Source organism: Leucopleurus acutus (genome assembly GCF_964270905.1).
Source record: "Leucopleurus acutus genome assembly, chromosome: 3".
In the NCBI taxonomy this organism is placed as follows: domain Eukaryota; kingdom Metazoa; phylum Chordata; class Mammalia; order Artiodactyla; family Delphinidae; genus Leucopleurus; species Leucopleurus acutus.
In genome coordinates, this window is record NC_139145.1 from 41,161,213 (window position 1) to 41,187,485 (window position 26,273).

Consider the following 26,273-nt stretch of genomic DNA (forward strand, 5'->3'; position numbering starts at 1 on the left):
ACGCATTTCTGAACCCCACTTCAGACCTACTGAGTTAGCCTTTGGGGTGCCTGAGAATGTGCATTTCATAGCTTCCTGGGTGATTCTATCCAACTAGCCTGACACCAGCATGATTTTACATTTAGAAAGGAAGTGGCTAGACCAGAATGGATTTCTCCCCAGGTATAGCCGGAAGTTTCTCACCGTCCTTTTGGTGATCCTGGTCAGGCAGAAAACAGCAGATGGCACCCTCTGGTGGTAGTCAGGCTGTTGTCCAAAAACCTAGCAGCAATCTTGGATTTAAAACTGAATTTCAAAAAAAAACAACAACTGAATTTCAGCCCTTGTGTAAAAGGTACATATTCAAATATTAAATGTTTGGTGCCTTGTTTAAAGGAATAAAATTGCATATGAAGTTGAAATTATTTATGGCACAGCGAACTCGGCCATCCTTAAGCACCAAAGGACTGACTCTCTCATATAGACTTCAGGAAAAGTTCTCAGATGTTTTCATAAAACTGTTTGTCATAGTTTCATATTACAAAACAGTTTTTTTTAAATAAATTTATTTTATTTTATTTATTTTTATTTTTGGCTGTGTTGGGTCTTCGTTGCTGTGCACGGGCTTTCTCTAGTTGCAGTGAGCGGGGGCTACTCTTGGTTGTGGTGCACGGGCTTCTCATTGTGGTGGCTTCTCTTGTTGCGGAGCACGGGCTCTAGGCGTGTGGGCTTCAGTAGTTGTGGCACACGGGCTCAGTAGTTGTGGCTCGTGGGCCCTAGAGTGAAGGCTCAGTAGTTGTGGCGCACAGGCTTAGTTGCTCCGCGGCATGTGGGATCTTCCTGGACCAGGGATGGAACCTGTGTCCCCTGCATTGGCAGGTGGATTCTTAACCACTGCGCCACCAAGGAAGCCCCTACGAACCACTTTTTTTTTTGCGGTACGCGGACCTCTCACTGTTGTGGCCTCTCCCGCTGCAGAGCACAGGCTCCGGACGCACAGGCTCAGTGGCCATGACTCACGGGCCCAGCCACTCCGCGGCATGTGGGATCCTTCCGGACCGGGGCACGAACCCATGTCCCCTGCATCGGCAGGCGGACTCTCAACCACTGCGCCACCAGGGAAGCCCTACAAACCACTTTTTAACCTCCTAATAGCACAGAGACCCCAGCTGTACTTAACCAAGTCACATGAGCCTCTCAGCCCAGCAGCCTGGTGGGCAAATAACTCTCTTTATCAGCGCATACCCTTTTGTTTCAGTCAGGAGAGCAAGATTATGTTGTAGTAACAAAACCCCTCAAGATCTCAATGGCTTCAAAACAAAGGTTTACATCCCACACACTGCATATGTGTCTGTTGGAGAGTGGGTGGGGTGCTGTATTTGGTGCAGGTACTCAGGGATCTAGGCTGTTGGAACAGTCACTGACTTGAACCTTCCTGATGGTCATGGCAAGGGAAAAGGCTCTGGAAGGCTGTCCTCTAGCAGTTACTTGCTCCTCCCAGCAGTGGATGCACCACCCCCTGGCCAGAGCTGTGGTCCCACCCGCACAAGAGGCTGCGGAAGTTCAGTCTTCCTCCTGGGCCTGGAAAGAGAATGCATCAGCTGTGCTGATAACTGCCACATCTCAGTGGAAGCACCACTTAATTTTTTATTTACACGTTATTCAAAATCTGGGAGCACACCTGTGAATGATTGAAAATATACCAGTTGAGCACCTCTGACTTAATTTGTTCCTTGTTCTAATATGCTGGGACAGTAGCACTGTATAATGCCATCTGTCTTTCAAATTTCTGTTTTCTGGTCATTTTTTTTTAATAGTATTCAACTCACTGTCAGACTTCTGATTTAAGAAGAAGACATAAAGTTTAACCACCTAGTTTGTACTACTAAAGAGAAAACCAGAAAATTAGATTCAATTTCCCTTCTATGATACTTGATCAAATTAAGTGAGAAAATATCACATCCCTGTAAGCCCTGTCTGCTTAATGATCTCCACTGTTTTTCAGACAGTGTATATGTATTTTCTGTCATGATCAGTTCCCTCTTAAAAACTTTATCACCTTATGAACTCTGACATCAAAGTTAGTACTAAACAGTTGAAACTGTCATACTCGTTCAACTTATATTTCCACTTTGTGTTGCTTTTCATTTTTTTCATGTAAAACTGTTGTCCTAATGATCTAAATCATGCTATTTGCACAGCATGTCTCTAGAGGTCTGATTTTCCAACACTGAACATGTGGCTCCCTGAAATCCCTCATTAGGGCTTCCATGTTTTCTCTTAAGAACATGCCCTGTTTTCATAAGCCTTTTACATCGGAAACACTGCTTTCTCAGAAGGTTTTGACATATGTCAAATTGTAAATTTAATTGGTTAATGGAGAAGGAAAATTTTTGTAGTCTCCGGGTTTAAGTGGGAAGGCTTTTTTCTATGTCTGTGGTAATGGGACAAGAACCTTACAAAGATTTAAGCCTTACTAAATCATGTGCTGATCTTCGGGGGGAAAAAAAAGCTGTAAAGAACAAGTTTTACATTCCAGTTGCTTCTACTCTGGCTTTCATATTAAAAATAGAATTTCTCCAGTTTTAGAATTATGGCAAGTTGAAAACAGGAATTATTAGATTTTGATTATTTTTTTAAATGCTATATGATTTAAAAAAAATACTTTTCCCTAATTTTTTCAACACATTATTTGGAAAGTAAAGAATTAAAAAACCCAAAAATCACCCGTAATCTCACTTTTGGAATTAGTCTCTTCAAGATGCTTTTATATTCAGTGATAGCAGAACTACCCCCATTGACAAGCACCCTGCCCACCCAGGGATCTGTTTCACATCTCTTTTTGAAGTCCAGTGCCTGTCATTAGCTTCTGAAATTCAAATACATTCCAGACAATTTTGTAGTTTATCAGTTAAGGCACACCTGTTTCTCCCACCTTTGAAGATAGAGAATACTCTTAAAAACAGGGTTGTATTTGTAGGTAGTACTTACTTAGAAAATAATCAGAAATACTAGGAGCAGTTTATACAATGAGTGATTGTGGCCACTCAGAAAAATACTTTCTTTCCTTCCTCCAGTGGACTGGACATTCGGTTGCAGTATGGTTGAGAGTAAAAGGTAGGACATGGCCAGTGAAGACAGTAAACCCTGCTATTAACCACACTCCTGGTGCCCTGTTCATCTTACTTAATCTTGCTGACACTGATCTTGGTGTTCTTTTCCTAACCTATTTTTTTATGAATGTTGGCTGTATGACCCTTAATTTTTATTTCTATTCTTAATAGATATAAGCAATTCCTTGCTTTTCTATTGTTTTATATGTTCTAAGGTAAGAGAGAATGGCCTCTGACTAGCTGGAAATAATAATCTCCATGAATGCAGATGGAATTCTGAGTCATTTCTGGATGGAATATTCTATTATTTTCCAAATGACAACTTGCCAAACTGAACTCGTCTCTCTGATGGGCATCAAGCCTGCTAATTTCCTTTGACGATCCTTTATCAGTCCCCTTGTATTTAGGTAAATAGGCAGCAAAAGGGGTGAGAGGAGCTTTGAGTAAAGGCAGAAGCTCTGAGTTATCATTTTTACTCCCTTTCAAGCTGTATGATCCTTGGCCAGCCTTTGTTTTTCTGGGCTTCAACCTCATCTGAAAAAATAATCTTTGAGGTACCATTTTGCTCTTAAGGCTTTGCCCATCTGTATATTTAATCTTTACCGCCGATGGAGTGATGAGCTTTATGTACTTTTTATGTGCTACGCCAAATATTAAACTTAACTAAGTTTCAGTTTACTGCTGTGTTCTCAGTGCCTGGCATAGGGCAGGAGCCCTCTGCATACCTACTGAGTGAACAGAGGGACTTAGTACGTAGCTCCTTGTGTAAACCCCTTAGTTCAAAAATGGCAGAGACTTCTGTTAGTTCTAGAGGCAGAGAGCATAATGTTACGTGTCAGCTGGAAGTAATTTCTGTGAGATAATTTTTGATTATCTAACCGAATTCGGATACAGAACTCAGAACTCGTAGAACAGAACTTAAGAACTTCAGATATTCAGTGAAATCTGGGTTGATGAACTTTGCTTTGTTTTGCTGTTGGGCCTCAATGGTGCATTTTTAGATGATGTTTGAAGAAAACTTTTTTTTTTTTTGCGGTACGTGGGCCTCTCACTGTTGTGGCTTCTCCCGTTGCGGAGCACAGGCTCCGGACGCGCAGGCTCAGTGGCCATGGCTCACAGGCCCAGCTGCTCCGCAGCATGTGGGATCTTCCCAGACCGGGGCACGAACCCGTGTCCCCTGCATCGGCAGGCGGACTCTCAACCACTGCGCCACCAGGGAAGCCCTGAAGAAACCATTTGATTTAGTTGCCAACCATTTAAAAGTTGCAAGACTATACATACAAATTTTCTGGCTTCTTTTCGAAAATTGGAAGAGCTGGCCCCTTGAAGTTACTCATTCCTGCCTGGTGGCAGTTGCCAGGAGTTGAGGTGGGTCTAGGGGGCTTTCTAATCCACCCCAGATACCCTCCCCACCCCTACCTGCTCTAGAAAATTAGATTGTAGTCATCAAACCCCTCTGTTCACATGAGAGATGCTGTGATTAATGGGCAAGTTTGGCTTCTCATTTAATAAAATCGTATAGTGCAAATATTCTGTATTGATCAAAATGAAAAATATGAGAACCAGAAGCAATGTGGATAAACCTCATTTGCCTTTAATTACATTAGTCGTTAAAAAAAATCAATGACCAAGTGTTTCACTTGAATGTATTTTCAGTTTGGATCTACATCTGAATTTTGCATTGTTGATATCACCAAATTGTTACAGTGTTTCTCCATCTTTTTTAGGCATTGGAAGCAGGTGGAAAGCTTGTGAAAAATACAAGTGCCTGGGCCCACCCTGTAGCTTCTCATTGGGTAGGTTTGGGATGGAGCCTGAGTATTTACCTTTTTACAGATTTTGCAGATGATTCTGATTCCACTGGAAGGTGAGAGTGTTTGATCTGGAACAAATACTCCTGCTCTTTTGGTGAGGGGGGGCGGGGGTCCTTGTTTTTGGAACTACTGCTTTTACGGAAGAAGATTCTTAGAGAAGAAATAGACATGAAAATGTTTGCCTCTGAGGAACACTTGTGGTTAAGGATTGCAGCTGATGTAACAGTCTACAGGGCTTCTGCAGTGAAGCAGCAAAGCCTGGCTGGCACATCAGTGCAGGTGCACGCATGAGATCTGACCTAGGTTACGGACCGCTTTGGTTGATTAGCCACCCAGAAATGTCTGAAACTATTTATATTTGAAGGTAAAACATTGTCAGTTTCTTTCCCACAAGCATACAGAATTAAAGAACCATAGAATTTTTGGAGGTAAACCAGCCTTCAGAGATTTCGATCATTTATCCTATTTTATAAGAGAGCAAACTACCAACTCGTCCAAGGCCACACAGTTGATGGCAGAGCTGGGAACAGTGCTTGGATATCCTGAATTCCAGTCTGGTGCTCTTTCTTTTATAATCTGCTCACCTCAAAACAATATCCAAATACCTGTGACTATTACGTTGCATTCACGAGAGCCGTTTCATTACATTTAAAGGTATTATATGTAAGCTTTAGTGAAAAGATAAAGCAGAATTTCTGGGATATTATAAAATTTAAAACTATCAATTTGACATCAAAATTTTGGTGAATTGCTTAAAAAGGGAAAAGGGCAAGTAAATAAAAGTTGGGGTGCAGAATAAATCAATATATGGCAAGCCACAGCCCATCAAGACATGGAAGTTGTAAGCTGCTGGCTGTAAGGTGTCCTTGTACCATTTATTTGGAAAATGCTGTGCATGTTGTTAGAACCACAAATCATGCAGACCCTGTGATCACACTGTGAGGACAGATGGAAAGTAATTAAGACTGGGAGTCAAGTCTTGGTTTGGAGAATTTTAAAATAAAACTGCTTCCTTCCCTAGATAAGTATTAACATAGCTCTGAGGGACAACACGTGAGGGATAGATAGATGTAAATAATATACATAAATCCCTGTCTTCTCTCTAGTTGTTTAATCTTTTCCAAAGCCTTCCCTAAATTACCCTGAAACTCCTCCCTCTCCCTTAAAAAAAAGCAGCACAGTTTTTTACATTTGTAAAAACCAAATGTGCTACTCAAACAGAAGTCAGCCTGAAAGATGGGAGCCTCTGTGTTTTCATGTTGCTGAGAGTAAAAGATTGATTCCTAAAAGGCCATGTGTGTGAGGAAGTATGTTGCCAAGGGAAGGAAACCAATTAACTGAGCTACTTTGTATCATGAGAACATTTAAAACTTTCAATCTGTATCTCACAGGCCCACAGCCTGCCTTCATGCCACTGCCATTTATTTTATGTTAGGGGTTTAGGTTTTTGTCATTTCTATCACATTTAAGAAAAAAAAGCAAATAATACCTTGAAGAAATGATACCTAAGAAATGCATTTGCGTCTAGAGTGGAAAGTGAAAGGAGCAACCAAAGTACACTTGGTCATTTGGGAGGAAGAAAAAACCCCAACTTTTATTTAAAAAAAAAAAAAAGCAGTATTAACTACTTAGAAAAAGAGTCCTTTTACTGAAACATGGAGCAGACATTTCCTAGGTCACAAATGCAAACACAAACATTTTGCTTTGTCAGATGGATGTGCATACATTTTACATTACCTCTGAGGACAGAGGTGGAGGGAGTTCAGTGGACTCAGGTCCAGTGTTATGCCTTTAGAATCCAATGTGGAGGCACAATTAATAACACACCATGGACATTGTAGGACATGGACTTTGAAGGTCCCCCGCTGACCACCCCCAGCATGGGGGTGAGGGGATCAGTGTGAGCACCGTCATTTCACTGAGCCACCCCATCTTTCTAGTGACTGTTGCCTTGTATTTAAAGAGAGTTAGATAGGGCCTGAGAACCAGGGAACTGAATCCCCTCCCTTTTCTCTTAGGGTTGACCCCAAGGCATTACGAATACCTGCTTTCTAGTTAACTGAGCTTGTGGTCCATGTTTTCCAAATATCTGACATGTTTATCCCAAAGTAGCATTACATCCTCTTTTTTTCTTGTATTCTCCAGCAAAATAATGGCTATCCCTTGCCCTTTGCCAGGTTCTCTTTTAATCTCTTTACACACACAAAAAACCTCCTTTGTCCCTTAAACCCATCTGTTGAGGGTAGGTATTATCATCCCCATTTTCCAGATGAGGAAACTGAGGCACAGAGGAGTTCAATGACCTGCTCAAAGTTCAGAGTGCTAAGTACTTGAACCCAGGCAGTCTGGCTTCAGAGTCTACTTAATAATTACATTATGGTGCCTGCCTGTTCACAGATGCATGCTTTTAGAATTTTTCATTCTTATCCTTAAAATCGGTGGAGGTGATAAGGAAGACATCTCAGGGACTACCTCCTGGACACTTCTTTGTGCTGGGTACTTTGTAGGTTTCATTTGTTCAGTAGCTGACAGATGATCTCCAAACTCCGCCTGTGTTCTTTGATATGAATAACTGATATTTTCTCAGTTCTGTGTAAGGTGTTGTAGAAACATAGCTCCAACCAGTATCCCATCTCACATCCTCCCCGTTCCCCAACTAGTGTACCTTCCCTGTGTCCCCAGGGCATCTAATCAACACGTTTGTAAGTAACTCCTGGGCACCAGCCATGAGCTCAATGCCAGGTGTAGTCCCTGCCTTCTTAGAGCTTTCATAGTCCATTCAGAAGAGATACAGTTAAATAAGAACAATAAAGTGTGATGAGTTCCTTTATGGGGGGCCCAGTTTCTCAGCTTACCTGTGGCTGTTTGTGAAGTCCATTGTTCTTAGTCCAAAGTGACTAAGGAGGGGGTTTAAGCTTGTTACTCCTGGATTCATTTTCCACCAAACGTGAGAAACCGTCAATATTTAAAATTGAAATAGTCTTCTTGCCTTCTGTAAGGCATATTGAAGCATGTTTTACTTCCAAAGACCAGCTTTATCAATGTTGTGGAGACAGGTTCTTGGAATCATAGAGCATCCCTTAGCATAGTGGTTCTCAAACTTTGCTGCACGTTGGAATCCTCTGGGGTCCCCCCTTTCCCGCAGACATTCTGTTAGGCTGAGATGAGACCTGGACATCAGGATTTTGAAAAGCTTCCTCAGGGATCCCTATGTGCATCAAAGTCTGGGAATCAGTGTTCAAAAGATCAGCATTCTCTACTGCCCTGTCACTTGAATGCCCTGCAGTTGGATCTTGATGAGGTGGGGGCCTTTGCAATCAGGGTCCCTGGGTTTTGCACAATTCCCCCCACCCTAAACCTTCGTATTCTCAATGTCCAGTCTTCTCTTGACTCAGCCTGGCAAGTGGATCTCTGCTGCCACCACCAAACTATGGACTCAGACTTGGCAAACTGGTACCTGGGGACCAAATCTGACTGGTAAACTTGTTTTATTTTGCTTGGACAGTGTTTCTAAAAAATTTGAGTTAATATTTAAAAATTAGGAGATTTCACATAAAGAATCTGGGTTCCTGGGCTTCCCTGGTGGCGCAGTGGTTGAGAGTCCGCCTGCCGATGCAGGGGACACGGGTTCATGCCCCGGTCCGGAAGGATCCCACATGCTGCGGAGCAGCTGGGCCCGTGAGCCACGGCCGCTGAGCCTGCGCGTCCAGAGCCTGTGCTCCGCAACGGGAGAGGCCACAACAGTGAGAGGCCCGCATACCGCAAAAAAAAAAGAATCTGGGTTCTTGAGTTCTCTGGAAAAATCAGAAAGTAGAAGCCCACTCCCACTTGTAATATTCAACAGGAGCTTAGGGGCTCCTGCCCTTTAAGCTGGCATTGACTCCCCTGACCCCCTACTTCACCGGGTCCTACCAAGACGCCATGATTTATGTTACCTTTGCCCCCTGCAGGTCACATACTCAGGAATTACTCCATTTGACAGGTGCTGTTGCTCACCTTTTGTTGAACATTGATTACATATGCACAGCACTTTCTAACCACAGTTTGCTTCCTGCTTGAATAGTTTCTACCAAGGATCAGACACACACACACACTATCCAGGTTTATTATCTCTACTTTTGTAACCACTTTTTCAGATCACTTCTAGCTCTTACTCCTTTTATACTTTCATGACCAGATAAGGTTGGTGGTATTTTCCAAAACATTGCAAAACTAAGCAGAAACCCCAACGCACATGGTAGACAAGGTTCTCAAGTTCAAATGCCTACAGGGGTCAGGGAGGTAATATAAAGGGATGAAGTGGGCTGGCTGGGGACCACAGAGACCTGAAGAGCTGTTTCTCCAACTGCGAGAGGCAGCCCTCCCACTACCCTCCAGGTAATGCAGCTCAAGAGCACATTTTACGATGAAGGAAATGGCCAATAGGGTAGCCTTTAGCCAGATGTGGCTTGAGCACTTGAAACGTGGCTAGTGAGACTGAGGAATCGAATTTTCAATCTTATATAATTTTTATTAATTTAAATATAAATAGCCACATGTGCCTAGTAACTACCACATTGGAGAGAGTCCAGCTGATGGTTGCTGAGCAGAAGTGAATGTGGGCCCAGATGTTCCAATCTTGCCAGAGCATCCATCCGGGAATCCAGATTTTTAGTAAAGTCTCTTCCACTTAAAATGTTGGCGCCATTTAAAAAATGTTTTGAAGATCAAATAAAATATACTGATGGGATGAATCATGGCCTGTGATCAACCATCTATGTCCTCCTCCCATTGGATCAATGAAAAGCCAAGGGCAAAGAAAGAGAAAAACACCTTGCAAATCATCCATGGCAAGTAAAGGGCATAGTTAATGTGTTCTTGCTCTGAAATATAACCTTTTTTGCACCAGTGGAAGTTTGTTGGTTGAAAGTTGTTAGTGGCATAATTTATATACATCCTATCCTATGAAACATATAATAAGTGACATGGAGGCTGAGACAAAGGTTGAAGAGAAGGTCTTCTAGTAAGAGGGAACAGCAGGGCAAGGACCCAGAGGCAAGAGAGGACATAGCTTGTTGGAAACCTAAAGAAGTTTTGTGTGTCTGCTCTGTCTACTACGGTAGCCACTAGCCACGTGTGGGTATTTAAATAAAAATTGAAAAATTAAAAATTCAGTTCCTTGGTCACAGTAGCCACATTTCAAGTGCTCAGTAGCTATGTGTGGCTAGTGGCTACCATATTGGATCTTGCAGATATAAAACATGTCCATCAGGGCTTCCCTGGTGGCGCAGTGGTTGAGAGTCCGCCTGCCGATGCAGGGGACACGGGTTCGTGCCCCGGTCCGGGAAGATCCCACATGCCGCGGAGCGGCTAAGGCCCGTGAGCCATGGCCGTTGAGCCTGTGCATCCGGAGCCTATGTTCCGCAACGGGAGAGGCCACAACAGTGAGAGGCCCACATACCGCAAAAAACAAACAAAACAAAACAAAAAACATGTCCATCATTACATAAGTCTGCTGGACAGCACTAGAGCTTAGAGAGTGGAGGAGATGAAAGGAAGAGCGTTGGGAAGGGGCATCATGAGAAAGGCTGGAGAGACACTCAGGGACGAGGTCAGGAGGTCACGAAGGGGCTGGTGCTCCGCATTAGGAAGTTTGGACATTTTTTTTTAATAACTTTATTCAGTTGCTTATGTGATGCCCTTTATTTTGTTCCTTTTTTTTTTTTTTTTTGCGATACGCCGGTCTCTCACTGTCGTGGCCTCTCCCGTTGCGGAGCACAGGCTTCGGACGCGCAGGCTCAGCGGCCATGGCTCACGGGCCCAGCTGCACCGCGGCATGTGGGATCCTCCCGGACCGGGGCATGAACCCGTGTCCCCTGTATCGGCAGGTGGACTCTCAACTACTGCGCCACCAGGGAAGCCCAGGAAGTTTGGACTTTGAGCAGAAGATTCACCATTTAGGAAGTTCATGCTGCTGTTGTGTGAAAAATGGATTGGAAGGAGGAAAGGAATGGTTGCTAGAGACCTGATAAGAAGCTGTGGTAGTTTAGGTAAGAGATCAGGATGCCCCTGCAGTCAGACATTATCCATTATCCACTATCCATAGTGCTTGGCTCAGCACCTAAAGGACAGGGATTGTTTATAGTGCCAGGTAAAGAACACCCACTCAGAATAGCCCCAATTCTGCAGGTAAGGAAACTGAGGTTCATAATGGTTAAATAAATAGACCTCACAGACCACGTAGCGAGTAAGTTCCAGAACTGTGATTCTAACCCATGTCCATTTAGTTGCAAAGCCTGAGATTATTTTTTATTTTTATTTTTCTCTATATACAGTGTTCACACCAACTTCCCCCCAAATCAAGTGAGCCACTCTCTACAACTGTATCCTCACCAGTATTCATTTTCTGTTCCTCCTTAGATGGGGAGAATTATATTTCACAGCAATTTTTTTTCATAGCCAACTTCTATTCCAAATTAAGGGTAATCACAGTTGGTTGGTTGGTTGGGTTCAGTGCCAGAACCCAGCCTTGATAAAAGTCTTTTGTACATGATGATATTAAATGTGTGAGCTTTTATAAAATATGTGTACCTTTGAGGGATTCTTCAGGCATCTGAGGAATTTGAACTAGTAATTTATAATAGATTTCCTTGACTAGCAAGATAATTCCCTAATGAAAAGAGCAGCAGTGGAAAGCTTAGTAGCTAAAACTTTGAAATTCTCAAGCCTCTAGGTGCAAGTTTATGTATTTACTTTGATCTTTTTTTAAATTTGTTTTTTAATAAGACAAATTCCTTAAAACATTTTACCTTTTTTTGTCATTACTATTTTGATGTGAATTTTAAACTTAAAGAAAAGCTGCTAGAATAGTACAAAAAAATCTGTGTACCCTTCACCCAGATTCACCAATTGTTCACATTTTGCCACATTTATGTATCATTTCCTTTCTCAGTACACAAGTAATATTATTATTTTTTGAACCACTTGAAAATAAGCTGAAGATATAATGCTGCTTTACCCCTCAGTATTTTACAGCATATTTCCTAAGACAAGGATGTTTTCTCACATAATCACAGTAAAATGATCAAGGCAGAATTTAACACCAGTACAGTATCATTATTTAATCCATCCTAGGTGATTGACAGGATTACTCAAATTTCATTAATTATCCCAAAATGTCCTTGATAACTAAACTGAATCCAGGATTAAACATTGCATTGAGCTGTCATAGCTCTTCAATCTCCTTAATCTGGAACAGTTTCTCATACTTTTTTTTTTTTTTTACATCTTTATTGGAGTATAATTGCTTTACAATGGTGTGTTAGTTTCTGCTTTATAACAAAGTGAATCAGTTATACATATACATATGTTCCCATATCTCTTCCCTCTTGCGTCTCCCTCCTTCCCACCCTTCTCATACTTTTTTGACTTTCATGACATTTGTATTTTTGAAGAGAAATAAAAATAGTGATAGAGTATAGATTATGTATAGTAAACATTATAATTTATAATATATACATGAATATATAATCTACAACATATATAATATGTACCATATAATGCACACATGAACATACTCATTAATTCTTTCATAATCTATAATCTATTGGGATTAGGTCTTCGAGTGAGAGGGAACAACAGCAAAGACAAAGTTCCAGAGGTAAGAGAAGACATAGTTGGTTGAAAACCTAAAGAAATTTTTTGTTTCTGCTGTCCAGTATGGTAGCCATACTGAATATCTGTACATATAATCTATTGTATAGGTGATAGATGATGTAAGAATTCATGAATCCAGACTAAGAAACATAAACATAAATAAGAGAATAAGGAAATCTCTTCTTTCAGTAAAATAATAACTAACACAAATGTAGGAAGGAATGACAGAATTATGGAATTATCATTTTGCAACCATTATAAGTAATAACAGATTCAGGCAAGAATCATCAATGAATATTAAAATTAGCGGAAGAAAGTTTGAAAAAGAAATTTATATAGCCTCAAAATATTGCTCCATAAATCATTTATTAATTAGAAAGGAAAAAAGAGTAACTTTAAGGCTGGTAAACCAAGTCATCAAAGTTAGTATCACCAATGATGGGGACCATGTGTCCCCAAAGGAACACTTTGTGGTTACAAATGGATACATGGAGCACAGGGATAGTTTCTGAGTTGCCAATACCATTCTATTCCTTGACTTGGATGGTGGTTAGCAAATCTTCACTCTATAGCTGTTTCTTAAACAATGTATATAATTGTATGAATGTTTCTGTATATATATTACAGGTGACCCCTGTAAGGCCAACTGGCCCGAGGCAGGGGAACACAATCAGATTCACAGGTGGCATCAGACCGAAATTCTCCGGACCACCCAGTTCCAGAAACTGCCCTGGAGACATTCCGGACCACCCAGTTCCAGGAACTGACCTGGGGACTTTGAACCCAGCCCAGCCTTCCCGCCTTTCGAGGGGCGGGACAAACGGTCCCCCAGGATACCCGAAAAGACCACCAAATAAAAAATAGCCTGCGCGCTCCCAGATTCACCACACCCCTTTCCCTTCTTTCCCTATAAAATCTTGCCAAACCCTCGCCCGGGTGCGACTTCTCTGGCCCCTTTCTCTCGGACTAGTGAACCTCGCCCGGGAGCGCTCCCTAATAAAGCTCACTTGAAGCTTTCCTCTGTTTCGCGGTGCCGTTTGTTAAGATCCGACCTTACAACCCCTGCACAATGAGGGCATGTATCACCATGTGTCTTTCGGTATGATGCATTAAGGAAGGCACAACTTCATGTATGTTATATTTCTGTTAAAAATTAATCCTATTTATGAGAATGCAGACCAACCCCAGATGACAGAACAATATTTGGTTTTTTACGACAAGCTTGCTTAAACCGAGGGTTGCATCAAAAGTTGCATTATCAAATAGCACCACTAGATGTCACTGTGGGTTTGCAAGTTGCACAAGTTTTAACTGTCAATAAAGAATATAAATTGCACCGTGGGGGGGCTTCTCTGGTGGTGCAGTGGTTGAGAGTCCGCCTGCCGATGCGGGCGGCTCGGGTTCGTGCCCCGGTCTGCGAGGATCCCACGTGCCGCGGAGCGGCTGGGCCCGTGAGACATGGCCGCTGGGACTACGCGTCCGGAGCCTGTGCTCCGCAACGGGAGAGGCCACAGCAGTGAGAGGCCCGCGTACCACAAAAAAAAAAAAAAAAAAAAAAATTCCTCTGTGGCCTGCCTCCTGACACCTTTGTGGACTGGCCCCATTTAGCCAGTTCTAACATGTATGGCTTTTGAGAGGACTACAAGTTAAATAACGGTACAGCGCTGGAGGAGGAGGTAGCAAGCTTAGATTAAAGCTTGTCTCTGCCATTACAGGCTGTACTGTCAATTCTTTGGCAGTCCCTGCCCTGTCCCTGGGCTTCATGTAAAACGAGGGCATTCAGATTGTCTGCTCCTAGTCTCCTCTAGCTCTGACAGTCTATGATTTTAAGTTGATATTTTCTTTTTTAAAAAATTTATTTATTTATTTATTTGGTTGTGCTGGGTCTTAGACGCAGCCTGCAGGCGCTTTAGTTACGGCTTACCTGCTGATCCTCACTCCACTTCCTTGAGTCCATCCAAAGCAAATCCTTCAGATGTTTGATGTTAGCTTGCAGGTCCTTCCCGTGTCACTTTTCCTTCTCCAGACTTTTCTGAGCTCTGAACTTATTTTCTCTCCCTGAAAGGCACTTCCCCTAAGTATGTGCCTTTCACTTACTCCAAATTATTATATGAGGCGCCTCACTCTCCAGTTCTCAAATGTCATCTCCTCAGAGAGTCCTGCTCTGACAAATCTGGCTCAAGGCTCTCATCCCCAACGCCTCCTTCTATTGTATGTAGCCCTGTTTTTTGTACTCTTTATTGTAATCTGAAATTACTTTTTATTGGCTTACTTTTTACTATCTCCCCACAAAGCTGTAAGCTCCATGAGAATAGAGACCTTCTCTTTCTATTACTGTATGCTCGTTGGGACTGTGCCTTTCATCCTAAAGTTGCTCCATAAGTATTTATTGAATAAATTAACAAATTAATAGTATGACTCATACAATTTTTTATTGTGATATAGATAGCTAAACCTTGAACAACATGGGTTTGAACTGAATGGGTCCACTTAATATGCAGATTTTTTTCCCAATAAATATAGTACTTGTATTTTCATTTTATAGATCTTTAAGTGTGGGCAAAAGTTTGTGTTCAATTAGAAATCACAATATGTGGAATCAAAAGAACTAGAGTTTGAGTCCTGATGCTATCCAAACTGTTTCAGCTTCATGCCCTTGGGTGAGTCATTTATCAATTCCTTTGTTTTTGAGGCGCAGATTAAAGTACTCCTATTTTTGACTGCATGGGGTTGTCACCCCTAATGCCCTCATTGTGCAGGGGTCACCTGTAATATACATACAGAAACATGCATACAATTATATACATTGTTTAAGAAACAGCTATGGAGTGAACATTTGTTAACCACCATCCAAGTCAAGGAATAGAATGGTATTGGCAACTCAGAAACTATCCCTGTGCTTCATGTATCCATTTGTAACTACAAAGTGTTCCTCCTCCAAAAGGTAACTACTGTCCTCACTTATATGATAATTATTTACTTGTTTTTCTTCATAGTATTTTACCTCTTAGACACACATGCCTAAGCCATGTAGTTTAGGAATTATGGAATTATATTGTATGTACTCTTCTGCACCTTATTTCACTCAAGGTTGTTTTTAGAGGTGGGAACCCCAACACTGACAGATGTGGAGACCAGGTGACTTTTCCAATCTCTTCCAGCCCAGAGGGTCCACCATCCTTTGGGCACTGAGGCATGATTTAGTTGTAGGGGGTCTCGCCTGGACCTGGAGAATTTGGATCCTTGTAGTGGGATCAGGCAGTGCAATTCCGGGGGTGCCTCATTTGCTGGCACTACTTCCCCAGTTCCCTCAGCCCCATGACAGTGCCACCTGGGGACCCAAGCCAGCTCTGGCTCCAGGGATGTGAGGCCAGGCTGGGTCATGGGCACCTCAAGAAAGTTAGTAACCATTTCTCTCTTTTTTTTGGAACTTAATTTTAATTGTATAGAGGACTATAGCTGTTTTACAATGTTGTGTTTCTTTTTGGTGTACAGCAACTTGAATTACTTATACAGAGACGTCTATGAATTCTTTTTCAGATTCTTTTTCCTTTGAGGTCATTGCAGTGTGTTGTGTCGAGTTCCCTGTGCTACACAGTAGGTCCTTATTGATTATCTGTTTTCTCTCTATAAGGGTATGTATGCTAATTTAAACCTCCTAATTTATGCCTCCCCTCATCCCCCACCTTCCCCGTTGGTAGCCATAAGTTTGTTTTCTAAATCTGTGACTCTGTTTCTGTTTTGTAGTTTGTTCATTTGTATCAAGTTTTAGATTCCACCTATAAGTGGTATCATATGATATTTCTCTTTGTCTGACTTATGTCACTTAGTATGATTGTATCTAGTTTCGTCTGAGTTGCTGCAATGGCCTTATTTCATTCATTTCATGGTTGAGTAATATTCCATTGTATATATGTACCACATCTTCTTCATCCATTCATCCTTCAGTGGATACTTTCGTTGCTTCCAATTCGAGGCTCTTGTAAACAGCGCTACAGTGAACGTTGGGGTGCATGTGTCTTGTCGATTTATGGTTTTCCCTGGATTGACACCCAGGAGTGGAATTGCAGTATCCTCTGGTAGCTCTGTTTTTAGATTTTCAAGGAACTGCCATACTGTTCTCCAGAGTGGCTGTTAGCAATTTACATTCCCAGCAGCTGAGTAGCAGGGATCCATTTTGTCCATGCCCTCCACAGCATTTCTTCCTTTTAGATTTTCTGATGACAGCCATTCTGACTCCTGAAAGGTGATACCTCCTTGTAGTGTTGATTTGTATTACCTTCCTAGTTTGCCATGTTGAGCAGCTTTTCATGTGCTTTATGTTTTTCCAAACAGTGGGAGTAAAATTTACCACTTGAAATCCGGTTCCTGAAATTCTGCCTTGTTCCGAAGTCGTTTTAGATGACTAGCCCCAAGACACAGGTGTCATGTACAGTCTTGAGGGCCTTGTGAATATGCAGTGTTCTTTTTTAAAATTTTTAAATTTATTTATTTTTTATACAGCAGGTTCTTATTAGTTATCTATTTTGCAGTGTTCTTAAGCACGAGTTTTCAAGTTGTTGTTTTGGGAAATGACCACAAGGCAGCAGGGTTTCTTCATGCCTCACTTTGTTTATTGGGGCAACCTGAGCCTTAGGGAGAATCCTTTTCCTGATTGGAAATTAGAGGGGAATGTGCCAGCCCAAACATTCAAGGACTTGTATCTCATTCCTTCTCCCCCGCTACGCATCATGTCCTGGACTAATTCCAAGCCCCGCCCAACTGCCTGTTGAGGATGCTGTCTCCTGCAGGTGGGGCGACTGTAGAAAACAAAAGGCTAGCTGTGGGAACCCCAACACCAGGAGATGTGGAGAGCAGGTGACTTTTCAAATTTCTTCCAGCTCAGAGGGTCCACCATCCTTTGGGTGTGCTAGGCATGATTTAGCTGTAGCCGGGCTTGCCTGGACTTGGAGAATTTGGTCCCGTGTAGCTGGCACCAGGCAGTACAAGTCTAAGGAGGCTGAACTTGCTGACACTACTTCCCCAGCTCTCTCAGCCCCATGACAGTGCCTCCTGGGGACCTAAGCCAGCTCTAGCTCCAGGGATGTGACGCCAGTTTAGGTCACTGGGACTCAAAAAATTTAGTAACCATCTCTCTCTCTCTCTCTTTTTTTTGTAACTTAATTGTATGGAGGAGTATAGCTATTTTACAATGTTGCATTTCTTTTTGGTGTACAGCAACTTGAATTACTTATACAGAGACATCTATATTTTCTTTTTCAGATTCTTTTTCCTTTGAGGTCATTGCAGTGTGTTGAGTCGAGTTCCCTGTGCTATATAGCAGGTCCTTATTGATTATCTGTTTTCTCTATATAAGGGTATGTATGCTAATTGAAACCTCCTAATTTATGCCTCTCCTCTCCCCCACCTTTCTCGTTGGTAGCCATGAATTTGTTTTCTAAGTCTGTGATTCTGTGTCCATTTTGGAAGTTAGTTCATTTGTATTGATTTTTAGATTCCACCACTAAATGATATCATATGAAATTTATCTTTCTCTGTCTGACTTATGTCATTTAGTATGATGATATCTAGGTCTGTCCGAGTTGTTACAACTGGCCTTATTTCATTCATTTCATGGGTAATATTCCATTGTTTATACGTACCATATCTTCTTTATCCATTCATCCTTCGACGGAGACTTTTGTTGCTTCCAAGTCGAGGCTCTCATAAACAGCGCTACAGTGAACTTTGGAGTGCATGTGTCTTGTCGATTTATGGTTTTCCCTGGATTGACACCTAGGATTGGAGTTGCAGTATCCTCTGGTAGCTCAGTTTTTATTTTTTTAACATCTTTATTGGAGTATAATTGCTTTACAATGGTGTGTTAGTTTCTGCTTTATAACAAAGTGAATCAGTTATACATATACATATGTTCCCATATCTCTTCCCTCTTGTGTCTCCCTCCCTCCCACCCTCCCTATCCCGCCCCTCTAGGTGGTCACAAAGCACCGAGCTGATCTCCCTGTGCTATGCGGCTGCTTCCCACTAGCTATCTATTTCACGTTTGGTAGTGTATATATGTCCATGCCACTCTCTCACTTTGTCACAGCTTACCCTTCCCCCTCCCCACATCCTCAAGTCCATTCTCTAGTAGGTCTGTAGCTTGGTAGCTCTGTTTTTAGATTTTCAAGGAACCACCATACTGTTCTCCAGAGTGGCTGTTAGCAATTTACATTCTCAGCAGCCACTGTAGCAGGGTTCCTTTTTTTCCACGTGCCATCCAGCATTTCTTCCTTTTAGACTTTCTGATGAGAGCTATTCTGACTCGTGGAAGGTGATACCTCATTGTAGTGCTATTTGCATTTCCCTCCTCTTTGTGATGTGGAGCAGCTTTTCACGTGCTTTATGTTTTTCCAAACAATGGGAATAAAATGTACCACTTAAAATCCAGTTCCTGAAATTCTGCCTTAATTTGAAGTCATTTTAGATGGCTAGCTTCAAGACGCAGCTGACATTTACAGTTTCGAGGGCCTTGTGAATATGCAGTGCCACTAAGCAACGGTTTTCAAGTTGTTGTTTTGGGAAACGGCCGCAAGGCGGCAGGATTTCTTCATGCCTCACTTTGTTTATTGGGGCAACCTGAGCCTTAGGGAGAATCCTGTTCCTGATTGGAAATTAGAGGGGAATGTGCCAGCCCAAACATTCAAGAACTTGTATCTCATTCCTTCTTCCCACCACCCAGCATGCCCTGGACTAATTCCAAGCTCCGCCCAACCGCCTGTTGAGGACGCTGTCTCCTGCAGGTGGGGCGACTGTAAAAAAAAAAAAAAAAAAAGGCTAGAGGTGGGAACCCAAACACCGGGCGATGTGGAGACCAGGTGAATCTTCAGATCGCTTCCAGCCCAGAGGGTCCACCATCCTTAGGGTGTTGAGGCATGATTTAGCTGTAGGGGGGCTTGCCTGGACCTGGTGAATATGGATCCATGTAGTGGGGACCAGGCAGTGCAAGTCCAAGGGGGCTGCAGTTGCTGGCACTACTTCCCCAGCTCTCTCAGCCCCATGACAGTGCCGCCTGGGGACCCAAGCCAGCTCTGGCTCCTTTGATGTGAGTTCAGGGTGGGTCACTGTACCTCAGGAAACTGAATAACCATTTCTCTCTCCCTCGCTTTTTTTTTTTTTTTTTGCTGTACGCGGGCCTCTCACTGTTGTGGCCTCTCCCGTTGCGGAGCACAGGCTCCGGACGTGCAGGCTCAGTGGCCATGGCTCACAGGCCCAGCCGCTCCGCGGCATGTGGGATCTTCCCGGACCGGGGCACGAACCCGTGTCCCCTGCATCGGCAGGCGGACTCTCAACCACTGCGCCACCAGGGAAGCCCGTCTCTCCCCCCTTTCCTTATTTGTAATTTAATTTTATTTGTATAGAGGAGTATAGCTGATTTACATGTTGTGTTTCTTTTTGGTGAACAGCAAGTTGAATCACTTATGCAAAGACATCTATATATTCTTTTTAGATTCTTTTTTCTTTGAGGTCGTTACAGTGTGTTTTGTTGAGTTCCCCGTGCTACACTGTAGAAACTTATTATCTCTTTTTTCTATATAAGGGTATGTATGCTAATTTAACCCTCTTAATTTATGCCTCCTCCCTCCCCTACCTTTCCCGTTGGTAGCCATAATTTTGTTTTCTAAGTCTGGGATTCAGTGTCTGTCTTGTAAGTGAGTTTTTTGTATCAATATTTAGATTCCACCACTAAGTGATATCATATGAAATTTATCTTTCTCCATCTGACTCATGTCACTTAGTATGATCCTATCTAGGTCTGTCCGAGTTCCTGCAAATGGGCTTATATCATTCATTTTAGGGTTGAGTAATATTCCATTGTTTATATGTACCATCTCTTCTTTATCCATTCATACTTGAGTGGACACTTTTCATTGCTTCCAAGTTGAGGCTCTTGTAAACCATGATACAGTGAACGTTTGGGTGTATCTTGTCGATTTATAATTTTCCCCAGATTGACACCCAGGGGTGGAATTGCAGTATCCTCTGCTAGCTCGATTTTTAGATTTAGGAGGAACCACGCCCTCTCAGCATTTCTTCCTTTTAGACTTTCTGATGAGAGCCATTCTGACTCGTGAAAGGTGATACCTCGTTGTAGTGCTATTTGCATTTCCTTCCTTCTTGGCATTGTTCAGCAGCTTTTCATGTACTTTGTTTTTCCAAACAGTGGGAGTAAAATTTACCACTGGAAATATGGTTCCTGCATTCTGCCTACTTTTCAAGTCCTTTTTGATTACTTATCCCATGACATTTTTGGAGCACAGGTGTCATTTACAACCCTGCAGGCCTTGTGAATATGCAATGCCCCTGAGCATCAGTTTTCGAGTTGTTATTTCGGGAAAAGGCACAAAGCGGAAGGATTGCTTCAAGCCCAATTGTGGTTACTGGGGCACCACGAGCCTTCGGGAAATTCCTCTTACTGATTGGAAATTAGAGTGGCATGTGCCTGTCCAAACACCTAGGGGTGGTGTCTCATTCCTTTTCCCCCTTCCCCTTCATCCCCCGGACAAATTCCAAGCCATGCAAAACTGGCTGTTGAGGGTGAACCTTCCCCAAGCGGGGAGACTCTAAGGAAAGAGGCTGGAGGGGGGAACCCGAGCACCAGGAGATGAGGAGATGAGGTGAATTTTCAAATCTCTTCCCACCCACGGGGTCCACCATCCTTTGTGTGTCCCAGGCATGTTTTAGCTGTAGGTTGGCTCCCATGCAACTGGAGAGTTTGTACCCATTGAGTGAGGATCAGGCAGTATAACTCCAATGGGGCTGCATTTGCTGGCCCATCCTCACCAGCTCCCGCAGCCCCATGACAGTCCAGCCTTGGGACCCAAGCCAGCACTGGCTTCAGATGACGTGACACCAGGTTGCCTCACCACCCCTGAACAAATAGTAACAATTTGTCTCTCACTCTCTTTGTTTATGTACTTTAACTTTATTTTTATAATGGAATGTAGATGATTTAAAATGCTGTGTTTCTTTCTGGTGTACATCCACTTGAATCACTTACAGAGAGACAAATATATATTCTTTTTCAGATTCTTACCAGTCTTATATATTCTTTTTTGGTTATTACAGTGTGTTGAGTCGAATTCTATGTGCTGTACAGTAGGTCCTTATTGATTACCTATTTTCTCTATGTAAGGGCATGTATGCTAATTTAAACTTCCTGGTTTATACTCCCCCCTATTCCTTTCCCCTGTGGTAGCCATAAGTTTGTTTTCTAAATCTGTGACTCTCCTTCTGTTTTGTAAGTTTGTTCATTTGTATCAATTTTGAGATTCCACCTAGGTTATATCATATTATATTTCTCTTTGTCTGACTTATGTCACTTAGTATGATTGTATCTAGATCCATAACTGGCCTTATTTCCTTCATTTTATGGCTGAGTAATATTCCATTGTACATAAATACCACATCTTCTTTATCCATTCTTCCTTCCAAGGAGAGTTAGGTTGCTTCCAAGCCTAGCATCTGTTTTTTTTTAATTTATTTTTGGCTGCATTGGGTCTTCGTTGCTGCGCGCGGGTTTCCTCTAGTTGCGGCGAGTGGGGGCTACTCTTAGTTGCGGTGCACGAGCTTCCCATTGCGGTGGCTTCTCTTGTTGCGGAGCATGGGCTCTAGAGTGCAGGCTCAGTAGTTGTGGCGCACTGGCTTTGTTGCTCCACGGCACATGGGATCTTCCCAGACGAGGGCTCGAACCCGTGTCCCCTGCATTGGCAGGAGGATTCTTAACCACTGTGCCACCAGGGAAGTCCCGAGTCTAGCATCTTTTAAACAGGGCTGCACTTCATGTTGGGGTGCATGTGCCTTGTCGATTTATACTTTTCCCAAGATATGTGCCCACGAGTGGAATTGCCGTATTTTCTGTAGCTCAGTTTTTTAGATTTTTAAGGAAACTCCATAATGTTCCCCAGAGTGGCTGATAGCAGTTTACATTCCCACCATCAGCATAGCCGGGTTCCCTTTTCTCCACGTCCTCTCCAGCATTTCTTGTTTTTAGACTTTGTGATGATGGGCATTCTGACTGGTGTGAGCTGATACCTCTTTGTAGTGTTGACTTGCATTTCCCGAATATTGGGTTGGCCAAAAAGAGCATTTGGTTTTTTCGTTAATACCTTATGGATAAAGCTGAATGCCGTTTTTGGCCAAGCCAATCATCAGCGATGTTGAGCAGATTTTCATGTTTTTTAATGGCGGGTCATATGTACCTCTTGAAATCCGGTTCTTGCAGTTCTGCCTTTTCAAGTCCTTTTCACTTACTTACCCTAAGTCTTGTTTCGAGGATAAGTGTCATTTACAACCCTGAGGGCTTTGTGAATTGCAGTGCCCCTGAGCACCGGTTTTCAACTTGTTGTTTCGGGGAATGGCCACAAGGTGTCAGGAGTTCCTGAAGCCCCATTCTGGTTACTGGGGCAACCTGAGCCTTTGGGAAAGTCCTCTCCCTGATTGCAAATTAGAGTGGCCTGTGCCTGTCCAAACACTCCAGGGCTTAAGGTCTCCTCCCTTCCCCCACAACCCTCCATCCACCGGAAAAATTTAAACACGTGCGAAGCTGGCTGTTGAGTCTGTTGTGTTGCCCTACTGGGGAGACTCTAAGGAAAGAGGTTGGAGGTGGGAACCCCACCATCAGGAGATGTGGATATTAGGTGACTTTTAAAATCTCTAACCCCCTCCCCCCGAGGGTCCACCATCCTTTGGGTTTCCCAGGCATGTTTAACTTTAGGTTGGCTCCCCTGCACCTGGTGTTTTGGGACCCATGAAGTGGGGATTAGGCAGTAGAAATCCAATGGGGATTATTTGCTGGCAGAACCTTATCAGCTCTCTCAGCCCCACGGCAGTCTAGCCATGGGTCCCCATCCAGCTCTGGCTCCAGATGATGTGACAGCAGGTTGGGTCACTGCCCCTGAATGAATTTAGGAACACTTTCTCTCTCTCTCTTTGTTTTTAAGTTTATTTTTCTAATGGAGTGTAGCAGATTTACAATGTTGTGTTTCTTTCTATTGTACAGCATCCTGATTCACTTACAAAGAGACATCTATATATTCTTCTTCAGATTTTTGCCATTCTCATATATTCTTTTTTGGCTATTACAGTGCATTGATTCCAGTTCTATGTGCTATACAGTGGGTCCCTATGGATTAACTATTTTCTCTATGTAAGGGTATGTATGCTAATTTAAACCTCCTGGTTTATACCTCCCCCCCTCACACCACCCTTTGGTAAATATAAGTTTGTTTTCTAAATCTGTGACTGTCTGTTTTGTAAGTTTGTTCATTTGTATCAATTTTTAGATTCCACCTATAAGTGATATCATGTGATATTTCTCTTTCTCTGTCTGACGTATGTCACTTAGTATGATCGTATCTAGGTCCATCTGAGTTCCTACAAATGGCCACATTTCCTTCATTTCATGGCTGAGTAATATTCCATTGTATATAAGTACCACATCTTCTTTATCCATTTTTTCTTCCAAGGACATTTAAGTTGCTTTCAAGTAGAGGCTCTTGAAAGCAGGGCAGCACTACACATTGGGTGCCTGTGTCCTGTCGATTTATGGTTTCCCCAAGATACACCCCGAGCAGTGGAAGTGCTGTATCCTCTGTAGCTCTATTTTTTTCGATTTTTAAGGAAACTCCATACTGTTCTCCAGAGTGGCTGTTAGCAATTTACATTCCCACCATCAGCGTAGCAGGGTTCCCTTTTCTCCTGGCCCTCTCCAGCATTTCTTGTTTTTAGACTTTGTGAGGATGGCCATTCTGACTGGTGCGAGGTGTTACCTCTTTGTATTGTTGATTTGCATTTCCTGCATATTCGGTTGGCCACAAACCTGAACGCCCTTTGTGGCCAACCGAATCATTGGCAATGTTGAGCAGCTTTTCATGGGCTTTAAGGGCAAGTCAAATGTACTTCCTGAAATCTGGTTCCTGCAAGTCTGCCTTATTTTCAAGTCCTTTTCAATTTCTTATTCCAATACATTTTTCTAGGACAGGTGTCATTTACTACCCTGCAGGCCTTGAGAATAGCAATGCCCTCGAGCACTGGTTTTCCACTTGTTGTTTCGGGAACCTGCCACAAAGGGGCAGGATGCTTCAAGTCCCACTCTTGTTACTGGGGCAACCTAAGCCTTCGGGAAATTCCTCTTCCTGATTGGAAATTAGAATGGCTTGTTCCTGTCCAAACACCCTAGGGCTTGTGTCTCATCCCTTCCCCCATTCCCGTTCATCCCCGGGACAAATTCCATGCTGTACAACCGGCTGTTGAGGGTGCTGTCTTAATCTGTGGGGTGGCTCTAAAAAAAGTCTAGGGGTGGGAACCCCAACACCAGCAGAAGTGGAGACTAGGTGACTTTTTTTTTTTTTTTTTGCGGTACGCGGGCCTCTCACTGCTGACCTCTCCCGTTGCAGAGCACAGGCTCTGGACGCGCAGGCTCAGCGGCCATGGCTCACGGGCCCAGCTGCTCCGCGGCATGTGGGATCCTCCCGGACCGGGGCACGAACCCACGTCCCCTGCATCGGCAGGCGGACTCTCAACCACTGCGCCACCAGGGAAGCCCTAGGTGACTTTTTAAATCTCTTCCAGCCCAGGGCGTCCCCCATCCTTTCGGTGTCTGAGCCATGTTTTAGCAGTAGGGGGGCTTGCCTGGACCTGGGGATTTTGGATCCTTGTAGTGGGATCAGGCAGTCCAATTCTAGGGGCACCTCATTTGCTGGCACTTCCTCCTCAGCTCTCTCAGCCCCATGACAGCGCAGCCTTGGCACCCAAGCCAGCTCTGGCTCCAGGGATGTGATGCCAGTTTGGGTCATTGCACCTGAAGCAATTTAGAAACCATTTCTCTCTCTCTCTCTCTCTCTCTCTCTGTTTTTTTATTGGGTTTTTTTGGAATTTGATTTTCATTGTATAATGGAGTATAGCTGACTTACAAAGTTGTGTTCCTCTTTTGAGTACAGCAACTGGAATCAGTTATACAAAGATGTCTATATATTCTTTTTTGGATTCTTACATATTCTTATGTATTCTTTTTTGGTTATTAGAATCTGTGGGGTCGAATTCCCTGTGCTATACAGTAGGACCTTATTGATTATCTATTTTCTCTATATAAGAGTATGTATTCCAATTTCAACCTCCTGGTTTATGCCTCCCCATCCCCACCCCCACCCCCGCCACCTTTCCCCTTTGGTAGCCATAAGTTTGTTTTCTAAATCTGTGACTCTCTGTCTGTTTTGTAAGTTAGTTCATTTGTATCAATTTTTAGATTCCACCTCTAAGTGATATCATACGAAATTTATCTTTCCCTGTCTGATTTATGTCACTTAGTGTGATCATGTAGGTACATCCAAGGTGCTGCAACTGGCCTTATTTCATTCATTTCATGGTTGAGTAATATTTCAGTGTATATATGTCTAACATCTTCTTTATCCATTCATCCTTCTGTGGACACTGTCATTGCTCCCTAGTCTAAGCTCTTGGAAACAGTGCTACAGTGAACGTTGGGGTGCATGTGTCTTGTCAATTCCTGGTTTTCCCCGGATTTACACCCAGAAGTGGAATTATTGGATCCTAAGGTAGCTCTAATTTTCTATTTTTAAGGAACCTCTATACTGTTCTCCAGAGTGCCTGTTAGTAAATTTTATTCCCAGCAACAGTATAACATGGTTCCCTTTTCTTCACACTCTCTCCAGCGTTTATTCTTTTGAGACTT